Source organism: Dipodomys merriami, unplaced genomic scaffold, assembly GCF_024711535.1.
Source record: "Dipodomys merriami isolate MVZ:Mamm:240054 unplaced genomic scaffold, mDipMer1.0.p SCAF_693, whole genome shotgun sequence".
Lineage (NCBI taxonomy): Eukaryota > Metazoa > Chordata > Mammalia > Rodentia > Heteromyidae > Dipodomys > Dipodomys merriami.
In genome coordinates, this window is record NW_027206283.1 from 63,159 (window position 1) to 79,106 (window position 15,948).

The 15,948-nt window shown below is 32.7% G+C and overlaps 1 long non-coding RNA gene across 1 annotated transcript in view; it reads left to right on the forward strand.

The window, feature by feature from the left end:
• The window catches only part of LOC138816378 (uncharacterized), a 60,946-nt gene extending 53,015 nt beyond the window's left edge, over positions 1-7,931 (forward strand). The window contains exon 3 of the long non-coding RNA XR_011368651.1: positions 7,580-7,931. This is a non-coding gene — a long non-coding RNA (uncharacterized lncRNA). The remainder of the gene's footprint in view (positions 1-7,579) is intronic.
• The last annotated feature ends 8,017 nt before the right edge of the window (positions 7,932-15,948 follow it).

Below are 15,948 nucleotides of genomic sequence, written 5' to 3' on the forward strand. Positions count from 1 at the left end.
TTGTTTCTTTACTTTGTGCTGCTTCTGGGGCTTGAACTCAGAGCCTGGACCCTGTCCCTGAACAATTGTCTTTCCTGCCCACCTGCCCCCAAAGCTAGTACACTACTGCTTGAGCCAAAAGTCCACTTCCGGATTTTTTGGTGTTTAATTAGAGATAAGAATTTGACAGATTCTCCTGCCTGGGTTGGCTTTGAACTGAGATAGTAAGAAAGCTAAGTGACATCAACTGTATGGACTTCTCTTTGGAACCAAGAATTATTAGATTAAGATTATTATAAAGGTAATATTTGACCATTTTTAAAAGAAGAGAATACATCCAGCAAAGAAGCCATAACTTAAATAATTCAGCAAAAGTAGGTGTACTGAATCATATTGGAAAAAATTTTCTGCTTGGGAAGATTACTATTCACGTCATAGTCCCTTTTGGGAAAGCTTAAAATATATTTGACTATTTTGTTGGTTGTGGGGCTTGAACTCTGATCCTGGGCATTGTTCCTCAGCTCTTGAGCTCAAATTGAGTGTTCTACCAGTTTAGATACAGCACCACTTCCTGATTTCTGATGGCTAATTGAAGATAAGCGTCCCATGTACCTTCCTGACCATGCTAGCTTTGAACCACAATCCTCTGGTCTCAACCTCTTGAGTAGCTAGGATGACAGCTGTGAGCCACCAGCACCCGGCTCATATTTGTATTTATGTGCACTTAATGACACTGTAGACAAATAATGGAAATTTGAATCAAATGATGACATTTCAGCTTTTCAGAAAATTTGAGGTAGCAATAAATATGTCCTCCTTTTCCATGTTGTTACATTAAAGACTCATGAGCTATTGGACTCTTACTTTAGCATCTTCTGATGTCTGTGGCGGTGGACTTAGTATAAATAATTGTTAGTAGAGAAATATAGAAAGACTGAGATTTTTAGAAAGCAATGGAAATCAGATAGGAAAGAATAACAAAGAATGGCATTCAATTTATCACACAGAGATTAAGAACTAGCCTAAGTGATATAGAATGCTAAAGGTAATGAGGAGTAAGTTTGGTTCATAGCTAGTTCTTCAATAATCAAATATGGTTCCCTAGAAGAATTTCTGGTATAATTTAGTTATTATTATTGTGAGGTCTGCTCCTGGATGGCTAGCAGACTCTACCCTCCTCTCAGCAAAGTCTCCTCCCAGTACCTGTGTTAACTAGGCATCTAGGACACCTGGAAGAGGTCACATCTGCATCCGCTGAGGTCAATCTGAATTTGATGTGGCCACACCTTTCTGCAACCATACCCTATATAAGGCCTACCCCAGGCCCAGATGCCCTCTCTCTGCTCTTTTCTAGATCTTTCTCAGCTCTTTCCTTCTCTTCTCTTTCCCAGCTCTCTTCTCTTTCCTAGCTCTCCCTTTCCCACCTCTTTCCCAGATACTCTCTTTTCTAGCTCTTTTCTCTCTTTTCTAGCTCTTTTCTCTTTCCCAGCTCTCTCTTTCCCAGCTGTTTCTCTTTCCCAGATCTCCCAGCAATCTTTCCCAGGCCTTTCCCCACCACGTGGAGGACCAAGATGGCCTGGTGCCAGCTGGAACGAAGAATACACCTACTACTTGTCTGAATACCACGTGCATGGTGCTGTTCTTGCTCGGCTATCTCTTTTTTTAAAAAAAAACTAACAATTCCCATTTATTTCATCCATCTGGATTTATTCCTTCACTTCTATCACAACTATTAATTAACTGGTGCCTTTTTGGTGCCATGCTGACCAAAAAGATTTCCAATTCTCACTTAGACGACCCTTCTCATTGTGATTAACAGTGACCACTCAAAATCTTGGAATCTTTGAATTTCCAGGATTAATCTTCACTTGATATCTAAGCACATTCCGGACATTAATTGCCGTGACTTACTAACAAAATGTTTTTTTTTTTTCTCAACACAGCCTTCTAATATAGGTAAAGTACATGAATTAAGAACTATGGTTAAGTCATTATTGGAAGGAGCAATTATATATTCAAATATAGGTTCTTTATCTGGCATTTACTAGCTAAAGAATTTTTGCCAGTCCTGGTGCTTGAACTCAGGTCCAGGGAACACTTCCTGAGATGTTTCTTTTCTTTTCTTTTCTTTTTTGCTTAAGGCTTGCACTCTACCACTTGAGGCACAGCACCACTTCCTTTTCTGTTTATGTGGTACTGAGGAATTGAACCCAGGATTTCTTGCATTCTAAGCAATCACTGTACCATGAAGCCACATTCCCAGAGCCCTAAATGACTTTCTTAATATGGCATTACTTTTTCATTCCATTACTATGTATTATACTTTAGGCTAGGTGGTAGAAAAGGAAGTGGAAAACAATACTAAGTCCAGTAAGGCTAACATTCCTATCACCCTAAAGAAGTACAGTGTTAAGACCTGCAGGACTCATAGGGATGTTGCATGTTACATTATTATATAAAAAAACAAAAATTCATCCCTGACATACACAACATTATACTTACACTTTTAAGTTCAAGAGCCAAAAATCTAAACCTTTTTATTGATTGGGTGTATTTCCTAGGAAGGAAGAAGGAGAATGTAGAAGGTGAAGTTGGAAAAATATGTATATTGGCTCTTAGTCCACATTTTTTGCACTTTTAAAAAGTGCTACTGACGAACTCCACATCTACTTTAATATACTGTTTGCACAAAATGCAGAAAATGAAGACATTTATTCTGGTGGATAGTCACATATATTAACAAAATACAGTTCTGGAAAAAGAAGTTACCAGTATAAAGTATTGTCTATAAAATCGTTTCATGTCCTAGCAGAACAAAATGTATCATTGAAATAATTAGTCCAGCTTTCTTTGAGATTTTATGCTCTCACAGTATTAAGATGTTCTCTAATTCCAGTAACATGGAAGCATAAAAGACATGATTTGAAGATCTCAGTAGTTTTAGAAACAAAAGTACATAATAGTTTCCTTCCTGCAGAGACATGTGATGGCAAGTATGACTGATTGTATTATAGTTCTCTTCTTTTTCCTCTTTATCTCAAGTATTGCATATCTTGGCATATTAGTCTGTCCTGTATCAGCTTACTGTAGGTGAGATTTACCTCTACTATGCAATGTCAAGATGGGTCATGTGACTTACTTCGGCTTACAAATATGAACCAGAAGTGGTCAAAGGCTATTTCTAGAGGAAGATTTCTATCCCATTGTCTGTGTCTAAGAGCTAACTTCTTTACCCTTACCGATAAAAATAGCATATTTCTAGAGGGAAACTTTTTTCAACTTATATACTGGAAGAATATAGCATGTAAAATTGAAGCAAAACTCAAACACAGCAAGAATTAAGCGAATATTAGTATGTGATATTAATATGTTAGTTTCTTACCATTCTTGTATGACTACAGCACATCAGAATTTAACAAATACTAAACAAGTACTAAACAAATAGATAACACTTCCTGTTTGATGCTATTACATTTTTTAAATAAATAAGCATTCTCTATGTGATCAAGTGGGGTTAACTCTTTCTATAAATGTGTTTAATCACTCTAGAGTACTGTATCTAACATCCACAATCATTATCAAGAACTTCTGATTGAGATGAGAAAGAAATACCTAGATTTCTCGCTTCTCTTTTCCTCTTCTCCTTTTCCTAGTGAGAATTCTCAGCCTTTCTCCAAATTCTCCTATTAATAAAGAAAGAATAACACATTGTGGATATCAAGCAAAAGGCTTCAAAGCCAGAATTTTATTCTTTCAGAAATAGATGAAATAAATAAGAGTGGCTCAAGGAAGAAGAAAAGCATGGTTTTTCCCTTTCTGGCTTCAACAATAGAGACTGAACACTACTCTAAACATCTAATTAACAATTTTCCTTGGCTAATTTTTAAAAAATATTGTTTTTTAATAAATAATAATTTTGACAATTAAAAAATTTAAAATATGTAGTAATTTGATGTTTGCTTTTAGTAGGCATGAAATAAGACTGCATTAACATTGTGTGAGTTGAGAGGCTAAATTTTATCAGAATCCAAACAAAATGAAAAATATATGATGTTAAGAAAATAGCTTTTAGGTAAATTTTCAACATGAAACACAGGGACGTCTTTTTTCTTCTTTTCCTCTCCACACTTCAATAAGCAGTTCATGTAATTCAAATAGCTGTGTTTCTTTCAGAAATATATTACACATAAACAAGTTAAAAGATGAGAACTAATATTGGTGGTGCATTCTTTAAAAATAGCAGTCAAATAACTATTAACCATAATTCCAAAATAATAATCAAATGCTCTTGAAAAGAGAAGATTGTAAGCAGAATATACAAAAAGTGAAAGTGCCAGAACTGCTTCAGCAGCTGCTGTCTGATATTTAAGATTTCTAGTAAATGACAATTTTTATTCAGGATTAAATGCTTTCAGGAACCAAAATTTTTCTAGTTATATTTTATTGAAGAAATATGTTGTTCAAAATTAATGAAAGGGTAACAGGTAGAAAGAATGCTTACACACTCATTGTGGTAGGCAGTAAAATACCTTCCCAAAATACCTATAGTCCCGAAATATCTAATCAATCAAATGTAGATTTATATTTTATATATGTTTGTAAAATAATCACCTTTCATTACCCAAGGAACACAAATTTGAATAATTATCAGATGGGCAAAAATACTCAGAAGTCCCAGCTGTAGTTCGAAAGGGACATCATTAGGTAAGAATCATCAGAAAGATGTAAAGATGCTACATTAGAAGATTAAGGAAAAGACAAGAAAAAACATACTGAAGTTTCTGGAAATCAGAACAGGAAGTAAATGCCTTTTCCACTAGATTCACCTGAAAAATATTTTAGCTCTGTAGGAGGCTCTATTTTAATCTAGTGAGACTTATTTTAGATTTCTGTCCTTTAGAAATGTAAACGGTAAATACGGATTATTCAATACATTTATCTTGTAAAAATATTTTACAGCAGATTTGGTGTAGTAAGCTAAATCAACCAAGACTTTTCTTGATGCAACTACAAGGATACCACGAATCCTAGTTTCTGAGAATAAGAAAAAGTTGCCACCAGCTTTTTACACATGTATGATGTACATACTACTAAGGGCTTGGAATTAATGAAGTCTTGAATTCCTAAATAATATTTAAACAAGAAGCTCCCTATCTTCATTTTCATATTTGGGGATCACTAAGTACCAAAGTTATGTAGAAGGCTAGGTTAAGAATATAGAAATGAAATCTGTCTCCTGTTATTATAAAGATAATTTATGTTATTTTGATTTACAGTTTCTAAGCTAATAAAAAAAATAAGGTAAAACCGAAACAGTAACTCAATCTTTTCTCCTTCCTAACTTTCCAACAGAAATTAGAGAATCCAGTAAAGATAAGCAATCCCAGGTTGGTATAGGATGTTATAGGATCACCAGATGTTGAAAAAGAAGTTAACAAAAATGGGTCCCATGGAACAATGGTAAAAAAAAAAAAAACCTACACCTACAGATTGTGATATAGCTAGAAAATAGTTTGCCCTATACTAAATCTTTGACATTTTATCTACTTTCGTCTCTTAGGAAATGACTACATTAATACTCAAGGGTTTGCAGCTTATAACCCAGCAACAAATAATGCTTCTAAATGTAAACAAGCATGATACTAAGAGTAACCAAGGCTACTTGCATTGCTATAGCTGATAAAGTAGAATGATCTTGGGGAATAGTCAAACAATCTTGAACTTTTTCATATCTTTCCTCTTCTCCAACACAAGAAGTCCTAGTCTAGATATGTAAATTTGCAATAAAGGATTTTTATATTTTTTATCGTTCACATTAAAGCAAATACACTTTTCCTCTTTGCAAGCCTGACTTTGAAAGAGTCAGACCCTCACCATATTTTATAGACAAACGTTTACTGCTTTGGCTTAGTTGTTTTCTTGCCTTTGGGTGTTGCTCTCTATTATTTTGGCAACTACATAGAAAAAAAAGATAAATCCATTTTACTTATGTTGGATTGTTCAAAGTCTAGCTGTCTTCAGTTTTCTTTTTCCTTCTTCACTGTTAATTGAAGTTCATTTATTCCTCTTTAAATGATAACAAAAACGTGATACTTTAACGTATATTCTCATTGAAACCAGTGAATACAGGAGTGTAGGCGATTGTTTTATAATTGTTTCAAATATTTTCCTTGGCTATTTTCATTATTGCCTTTGTTCCTGTCTTCTAATCAGGAACACAAGGTTACACAAAAGATCTTCCTAAGGAATAGGATGTTAGGCAGAAAAAAATAGATATATAATTAAAGGTTTTCATCTCTTAAGAGACTGAAAAGCTCAGAAGACATTGTGTTATTACTTGTACAGTTAAGATGACTTGAATGTTTTGGTTCTTAAACTAAGTGAAATGCATGTAAAATGTTACAGGTCTTCCAAAAAATGATTATGGTTTATATTTTTCTGCTTCATTGAGATGAAACCTCTTACAAGGTTGGAGAGACTATTTATTTTACGGTAGAAGGTTTAATGTTAGAAAGCCAAGGGAGATTCCTAAAACAACACTGCCTATCACATATCAGTTAAATATACTTATGGCATATAAGTATATAAACATACAAATATGAATTGAGTGAGAAATGTATGATTTACACAATTGATTCAATGACATTTAAAACCAGAGTTCACTTCTCTACGTGTATATAAACTAGTATATCTAGTGAGAATTTAAAGATTTTTTATAATACATATTTTAACATTTATACCAAAATATTATTTTATTTGTAACTTTATTTTTAATTTTTGTCAGTCATGGAGCTTGAAATCCTGACCTGGACGATGTCGGTAAGGTCTTCAGCTAGTGATCTACCACTTGAGCCATAGCCAGTTTTCTGGTGGGTCATTGGAGATAAGAGTCTTATGGTCTTTCCTGCCTAGGCTAACTTTGAACCATGATTCTCACCTCTCAGCCTCCTTAGTAAATAGCGTTACAAGGATGAGCCATTGGAGCCTAGCAACAGAATTATTTTTTACACATTTATGAAATATGGAGTGATATTCCCATTCATTTATATGTTGTTTAATAATCAAGCCACATCATATCCATTAATTTCTGCATGTAACTTTTCTTTATGGGGAGAATGCTCAAAAACTTATCTTCTGACTGTGATGAAATATCTATTCTTAAGTATAATCACTTTGCTTCTTGTAGTATAAAATTAATATATTTACTTTTAGTCATGGAAGTTTGCTAATTAAAGTTATATAAAACATGAATTGTAAAGTGAAAGAAATTCATAGTTCCTTTACTTGTTTAAAGAAAATAATTATGCATTTTTTCAATTATATTTCTTTGGGAATATGTAGCATTCATTGATTTAACTGTTAAAATTGATAGCAGTTACATTATATCAAGTAGATTCAAACTTGTATTTGAAAATTGCACACTTAATACAAATAGACTTCACTTTCTTCTAAGACATAATTAAAATAATAGTATAGCAAAGCTTGGTGTTAGTTGTTCTTGTGTAGAATCATAGAAACTCAGGAAGCTAACACCTGAATATTTTAGCTCAATATCAGTCCAAACAGACAAAAATGTGAAAAGTTTTCTCCAATTATCCAGCAGGAGGCAGAAGGTGAAGATGTGGCTCAAGGAATAGCGTGTCATCAGCCATGAGCAAAAAATACAAGGGAGACCATTAAACATTGTGTTCAAGAACTAAAAATGGCATATACACAAAAGACAACAACAAAAAAGTAGTATGAGCATCAATAATGAAGACAACATAGTAGAAAAGATCATGAGCAATGTTGTGAAAACATCTGGAAGACAGAAATTATTAGAATTTTGATTCATGAGAGGTAAAAGTCACAGTATAATTTGGACAATCTCATTGTAGTCATATGTGTTGAAACATGGCTATTGGGTAACATGTGAAAGAGCAGACTGCATTACCTGACATATCAGACTTCGTCTGTAACTATGCATCATCTCACTCTGCAAAAATCTAAAATCGTGCTTGTTAATTTAAAAAGAACCTCATGTTAGAGACTGTTTGGCCCACACAGAATGGGGTCCTTATTTTGAGGCTTCAGACCAGTGCTTTTTTTTTATAACCACCCCTGATTTACCCATCTTCCCTGGTGCAGCTATACCTTACTAAGCTGGCACCAAGCCAAGGCTTTGAACTAGACCCCCTTGCCTTTTTACATTTAGAAGAATTATTTGTTGCTGGGTTATAAGCTGCGAACATTTGAGTATTAATAAAGTCATTTCCTAAGAGATGACAGTAGCTGTGTAAACAAACCTAAAATGTCAAAGACTTAGGATAGTGAAAACTAATTTCTAGCTATATCACAATCTGTAGGTGTAGATTTTGTTTCCCATTGTTCCATGGGACCCATTTTTGTTAACAGATCGTATTTTGCTGTCTTTTCATGAGAAATCATAGAGGTGATGTTTTGCCTCTTATTCAATTATATCTAATATTTTAAAGTAGATTTGTCCTAATATAATATTAATTTAATCAATCATTTCATTATGGCGATGTTGGTCTGATTTTTCTCCAGTAAATCTTATCGCTTACCATAAATGAGAACATGTGTTTCAGTATCCTATTAATATAACAAAATGCATTATAAAATTAACTTAAAAGGAGGAAAGATAAATCTTGACTTCTGATTGTATACATTTCATTTTATGTTTCTTATCCTCATTGCTTTGATTTGCTGGTGGCACAGTATCCCATGTCAGGAACATGTGATGGATTATTTGTATTCATGGAAGCAAGGAAGTAAAGAAGAGGTGGAATAGGAGTGGGGGAAGGGAGAAAGAGGAGCAGGGGAAGAGGGAGAGGGAGAAGGAAAAGGAGAAGGAGAAAGAGAATTAAAAGAAGGAAGAGAAAGAAAGGACTTTGATCTTAACATCCTCTTTGATCACAAGTTCTCAGTGACCAAATCTTTATGACTATGCCCACTTGAAAGGGTTCATCTCTTTATTGCAACATAGTGAAAGCTAATTATTAATCCCAATCCTTTTTGATTTCAGATTTAATTTATTGCGTGGTGGATAGATACATCTATACAATTGTGATAACTTCTGTTCCTAAATATTTACATGACTTAATCAGAGAAGCTATTTGGCATAAAGGTGGTTTGGTTATACCATTGCTGGAGAAATGAATGAAATATTTAGAAGTACAAATACTTTTTATTTGACAGATAAGGAAGCTTCAAGAGATTTCATTTTTGACTTTCAAAAATGACTATTTCATCTAACTCATAATGACTTGAATTTTTCATAATTTTATGGCATTTCCATTCAGGTATGTGTCATCTATAGTGAGGTTCTTTCTTTCTAGTTGAAGGAACAATAAATACTATCATGATCATTTATTTTTTAGTTATTCTATAGAGAGAAGCTATTCAAAAATAAGTTCTATTAAAGTCTGTTGGAATAATTGGATAACTGATGGAATATCGTGCTTTAGTTATCTCATATTGAGATTGATTCATTTCTAAAATCACTATTGACATATAATACATGAAATTCAGTATTTCTCTGAAATGACTTGTATTCAAACCTTAGAAATACATGACAAATAACTGAGATTTTTATATACCCCAAAATTTATGAATCTACTTTTTTCTGTCAAATATAGCTTATGTTTAAAGGAAGAGAAAATTAAGTGTTCAAAGTATATAATATTTAATGTAATGTAAAATTGCTTCATTCAGCCTGACAGAGCCTGATGCTTTTAGTTTACATGAGAAATTTGATTAATGATTCTTTTTCTCTTTTGAATAATAGAATATTTCAATTTGTCCAAAAATTCTGTCATCTAAACCTTTGAGTGTATATTTTTTCATAAAAATGAAAACTAGTTTTCACACTGCAAGTTCAAGTTTAATAAATAATAATAATCTAAACGTTAATTTGTTAAATGGAGCCTCTAAAATTCAAATAATATGAAATTTAATTTATTCTTACACATATTAAATCTGTGCTAAGCGTAGATGTCTCAAGCTTGTAATCCTCGCTACTCAGGAAGCTGCGGTTCAAAGCCCAAACACATCACAACCCACACACATATCACACACAAATCATAAAACACACATACACACACACACACACACACACACACACACACACACACACACACACAAAGCCAGAAACGGAATTCTGGCTAAAATGATAGAGAAATATCTTTGAGGGAAAAATGAAACTAAGTTTTAGGTCTTGAGTTAAAATCACAAGAACAACATACACATACACAATATTATGTCTAAATTCTTATTTTAGTTTGAAGAAATAAACAATATCATGAAAAGTAATATTTGTTACATATCTTGCAACGGTTGTGAAATTGTTTTTAGTATAATTTGTCAAAATATAACAGGATATTTAAATTAATATTAATCTAGTTATATTTATAATTACTCATAATACCTTGGAGTACAACAGTTGGTATATTTTCTATAGCCATAAGAAATATTCTCAGTAAAAGAAAGAAAGGAAGATAGAAAGAAAGAAGGAAAGAAAGAAAGAAAGAAAGAAAGAAAGAAAGAAAGAAAGAAAGAAAAGAAGAAAGAAAAGAAGAAAGAAAGAAAGAAAGAAAGAAAGAAAGAAAGAAAGAAAGAAAGAAAGAAAGAAAGAAAGAAAGAAAAGAAGGAAGGAAAGAAAGAAAAAGAGAGAGTAGGGATGGAAGGAAGGAGGTAGAAAGGAAAGAAATAAAGAAGGAAGGATGAAAAAAGGAAGGAAGGAAGAAATGAATGAACAAAGGAAGGAAAGGAGGGTGAAAGGAAGAGACAAAACTAATTTCTAAAAGCTATTAGTCCAACAGAAACTCGATGTAATTAACCCTTTAGTAAATTCAAGTTTGCAATTTTCACTTCTTTGCATGTTCTCCATGCATGAATGAAACTAACGAATTGAGGATCATGAATAACCAGGTGAATCTGTTTGCATCTATAGTAATATGCATGCAAATCTTTCTCTCATTGTCTATACATTGCAAACAATTTACACTTATAAATATTCTAAAAATTATAAATAATCTAAAAATGATGTAACCAATGAATGTCAATGTATTATATAATGTGCATATTAGTATTTTAGTGTTATTAACGTTACAGTCTTCATGTTATATTAATTACAAAAAAATATTATGTATTTTATCAGAGAAATTAATATCCTCTGATTTTGGTGTCTGTGAAAGTCCTAATAGCAGAAAGTAATTAAAATGAAACCATATTTGTATTTGTTGGCTCAAACGAATATTTCTGAAAGCAATTAACTCATCAGAGATTCTTCAAATACATCAGAAGGGCCTTAGAAAGGCTGTACAATGTTTACATGGTTACCTATGATGTGATTCAAAAGTCATTAAACTATCATACTTCACTTTGCCATCACTATAATTATTCCCATTTTAAGAAGAATCATCCACATAAATAAAATGATATAAGCTTGTCCTTAAGTTATTATCTTCCATGAAATAATATCCAAATGATATACTACCCTAAGTTAAAGCAAATGTTGCAAAGTGTATTGGACGATGTAACTCCTTTCAGATACACATGTTGAAATTTGATTCCCCTGTCGGGCGACATTAGAATCAACCATTTAGAGATGACCCTGCAATAATGATCCTGATTAAGGAAGCCCAATATGATTACTCTGCCTTATGAATGTCCAGCAAATAATTATAATGAACCAGAAAGTGGACCCCCATGAGAAAAAGAATTGCTTGGAACAACCATTTTTATAATCAATGTTCAAGCTTCTAGAGTATGGGTAATATACTGCTTTTGATTTTATGCCACTTACTTTGAAGTATTCTCTCATAAAAGCCCAATGGCTAACAAAAAGCAAAGTAGTTTGGAGTTAAATATCACAAATTTTGATAAAAATATTTATACTATTTTATTATTTGAATTTTATTCTCCAAGTCTCCAGGTTAGAAATATTTTTAAACTGGAATTGAATTGAGATTCAACTATATTCAACTATCATAATTAATTTCAAAAAGTTTTTATCTTTAAGTAGTTGTACAAAGGAGTTGCCATTCACTGAAACAGTATATGGGATACAGTGCATCTTGATCAATATCACCCCTTTCAACATTCTCATCCACCCCTCCCAATCAAGCCCAATCCTTACGTATCTAAATATTTTGTTATGGAATTACTTGCCATTTAACAAAGCAGTTTATATGTACAATGCACCTGTAATTGTGTTACCACATCAACATCTCCACTCCCATTTCACACTACCCCTTCTTTTGTATATTTCAATTCTAGGAATTATACAATGGATTGTTGTCTGTATTCTATCCTTTTCCCCTTCAATTTCCTACCCCTCTCACATTGCCCCCCACTGTCGTCTCTTGCAGTACGCATTTACTCCTATTTATTTTGCTGGGCTTTGACAGTCTTTTAAGAGAATTATAGTATTTTCACTCTCCATGGACTATGACATTTCAGATAATTCATTTGTACCTCCTTGCATCCCGTAAGTGGGATTGCTGGATAATAGGTAGCTCTCTATTCAGTTTTGTAAGCAACTTCCATAGTTTTTTCCAAAGTGATTGAACAAGATTACAGTCTCACCAACAATGAAAAATAGAGTTTCCTTTGGGCCACCGCCATATCAGTATCTGTGATGGTTCATTTTTTCATAATGAAATTGTAACACGGTTGAGATTAGTCTCAGTGTTATTTGGATTTGCATTTCTTTTATGGAGAGAGATGTGTCTATTTGTTATTCTTACTTCTTCTTAGAAGTTATCTTTAAGTATTTAACCATATATTAATTGCGTTCTTCTTTATTTGAGGGTTCATTGTTGTTGGGTTTAACTTTTTCATTTCTAAATATGGGTTAGTTATGAAAATCCTTGTCTGATGATTAGCTAGTAAAATTCTTCTTCCATTCTGTTCTCTTTCTATATATCCTGCTAACTTTTCCTTTGATATGAAGAAACACTTCAGTTGGATGCAATTCTATTGATCCAGATAGAATACTATTACACCATTAATAAGGAAATGGAAAGACTTAGAACAAACATATTAAGTGAAGAAAGACACACTCAAAGAAATATAGGTTGCCTGATTTCCCTCATTTGTTTTATTAGAATGTGCCCCTAATTCTACAAGTAAACACACTTGGATGGTAAAAGAGAAAACATTACACTTGGACATGATAAATTATATGGGATTTTAAATATGTATACACTGAGATCAAAGCAGGATGCCCTTTGGAGAGGATCACAAAAGCTCAATAGTTATATGAATATTATCATATAAAATAATGTTCATTAAAATGATCTCCAATAAATGATAATGAAAGATTTTTTTATTGGTTTGCTTTTTCCTTCTTTCTTCTGATGCTGGGTTTTTTTTCTGCAACTTTAGTCTTATATGTAAGTTTTCAAAGGGCAAGGGGGAGCAGAAATGGTGGGACAAAGGGTGAACAAATGCAGCAGTGCTACTCAATAGACACTACATTAAAAATGAACTATACAACTTATAGGGGAAGGAGGTTGGAAGGGAAAAACTGGGAGAACATTAAGGAAGAGATGACACTTCAAAAAGAAATGTGCTCATTATCTGACGTATGTAATTGTAACCCTTCGGTACATCTTCTTTAAAAATTAAAAATAGACCTCATAAACAGGCCAGAGTAGCTATACTAATATTAGATAAAATAGGCTTTAAATTAAAAGTGGTATGAAGGTATAAAATAGGCTTTAAATTAAAAGTGGTATGAAGGTAAAACGAGACAAAGAAAGACATTACATATTGGTAAAGAAAACTATCCATTAGGAGGATATAACAATTCTAACTATCAGTGCCCTGAATCCTAGAGCTCCCAAATTTATCAGACAAATACTACTTACCCTAAAAACATGTATACATCCAAACACATTGTTGGTTGCTTGAACACATCATTCTTACCTCTGGACAGGCCAGCCAGGTAAAAACTTAGCAAAATAACTTCAGTGCTAAATAACTGTATTGACAAACCATACCTAACAGATATCTACAGAATATTTCATCTAGCAGTGTCACAATATATATTCCTCTCAGCAGCCCACAGAACGTTCTCCAAAAAAGATCATATCTCAGATCACAAGGAAAATCTGTGAAAATTCAAAAAAAATGAAATTACTCCTTGTAATCTGTCAGCCCATGATGGGACCAAATGAGATCTCGACATCAAAAGGCATCACAGAAAATTCTGAAACACAGAGACTGAATAACACATTGCTAAATCATCAGTGAGTTACTGATGAGATATGGAGGGAAGTTCCAACGTTTATAGAATTCAGTGGAAGTGAAACAGACAAAATGCTACCTCCTCTGGGATACAACAGCACAGGCAATACTCAAGGAAAATTTATATCTTTGAGTGTGTATATCAACAAATTAGAACAATCTTGAATCAGCATTAGGTACTTGAAAAACAGGAACAAGCCAAACCAAAAACCAGTAGACAGAAATAACACAAATTAGAATAAAGAAATAAATGAATCAGAGTCTCAAAAACCATACAGACAATCATAATTGACTTATCTTCTAGTAGCTGACAACTTCTCCCAATGAGCTCACAACTTCTCCCAATGAATGTCAATGTATCTATTTTCAGAGATAGACTCAACCAGCCCAAACCACTGAACAAAGCAAACTATTAGGATTCTAAGAAACAATATTTTGTTTGCCTTTAAATAAATTTAGTCTGTTATTATTAAGGTGATTTATAGAGGGATTACAATTACATGAGTCAGGTAATGAGTACATTTCCTTTCATAAAATGTCTTCAGTTCCCTCACTAGTTCCCAGTCCTACCCTCCTGTCCCTACCCGTTTGTTAAATAGTTCACTTTTATCAATGTTCAATGAACTCCACTGCTGCAATTTTTCACTAAAGCTCTGTGCCCACCCATACTTTCCTGAAGACATACAATGAATATACCAGGCATGAGGTAAAGACTATAGAATCATCACAAACTATAAACAACAACAATGAACACAAAACAAAAAAGGAGTTTTTTGTTTCCATATCACATACTTTGTTTCAGTATATATATTATATAAATATAATTATTTTTATCATAAAATTAATTCAGAGATTGAGGAGTGATAACATAATTTTGCTTTCTATTTAATAATGCTTTTTATTCTAACATTAAAGATGTAAGTAACACAATTGAAGTCCTATGAAATTTGAAGGTTTTGATTTAAAGTTATATTCTCAAAAATTCTAATACTTGCATTTCGGCAACCAAAATGAAAAACAGGAATGTTTTATCCTCAAGAATGTCATTATTTCTTTGCAAAAAACTACAATAAGTGTAATATTAATGTAGTGGAAATAAGAAATCAAATACTTATGCAATGCATCAATTCCATAGATTATGAGATGTATTGATAAAATTAATAAAACTTGTTTTAAATAGATTATTTAAGACATGAAGCAAGTGATAATTTTCTTTTCTAGGTGAAGTTGATATAGAAATCAAAACCCAAAGATTACAGAGTCCTGTATGCTTGATGCGTGGCAATTTACATATATGCTTGTCTCATCTCAAAGTTATTTTAAAATAACTGTGAACAGGAGTAGAATGAAAAGAATCACTCAAATGTTTACTTTTATTTTGTGACTAAATATGCCTTTTTATATGTATTTTATTTCAAATATCTGGTAAATTTATTTAAGTCATACCAACAATAATGAGAAATAAACAGCCCTACTCTCCTTAAAAGACAGTAAATAAAAAAAAAGGAAACAACAAAGAAAAAAATGAACCTCATTTTGCACGTGGTCTTTTATATTGTGGTGCTTTGTAATTGTGGATTATGTGACTATCTCATGAGTCTGGGCTTGAATCACTAGGGAGGGCTACTGGAAGAAAATTTCAAAATCTAGAGCAGCTAACAAAGCTGAGCAGTTGTTTGTGGGTTTCACTACAGTAGTAGCAGGGCATATGATTTA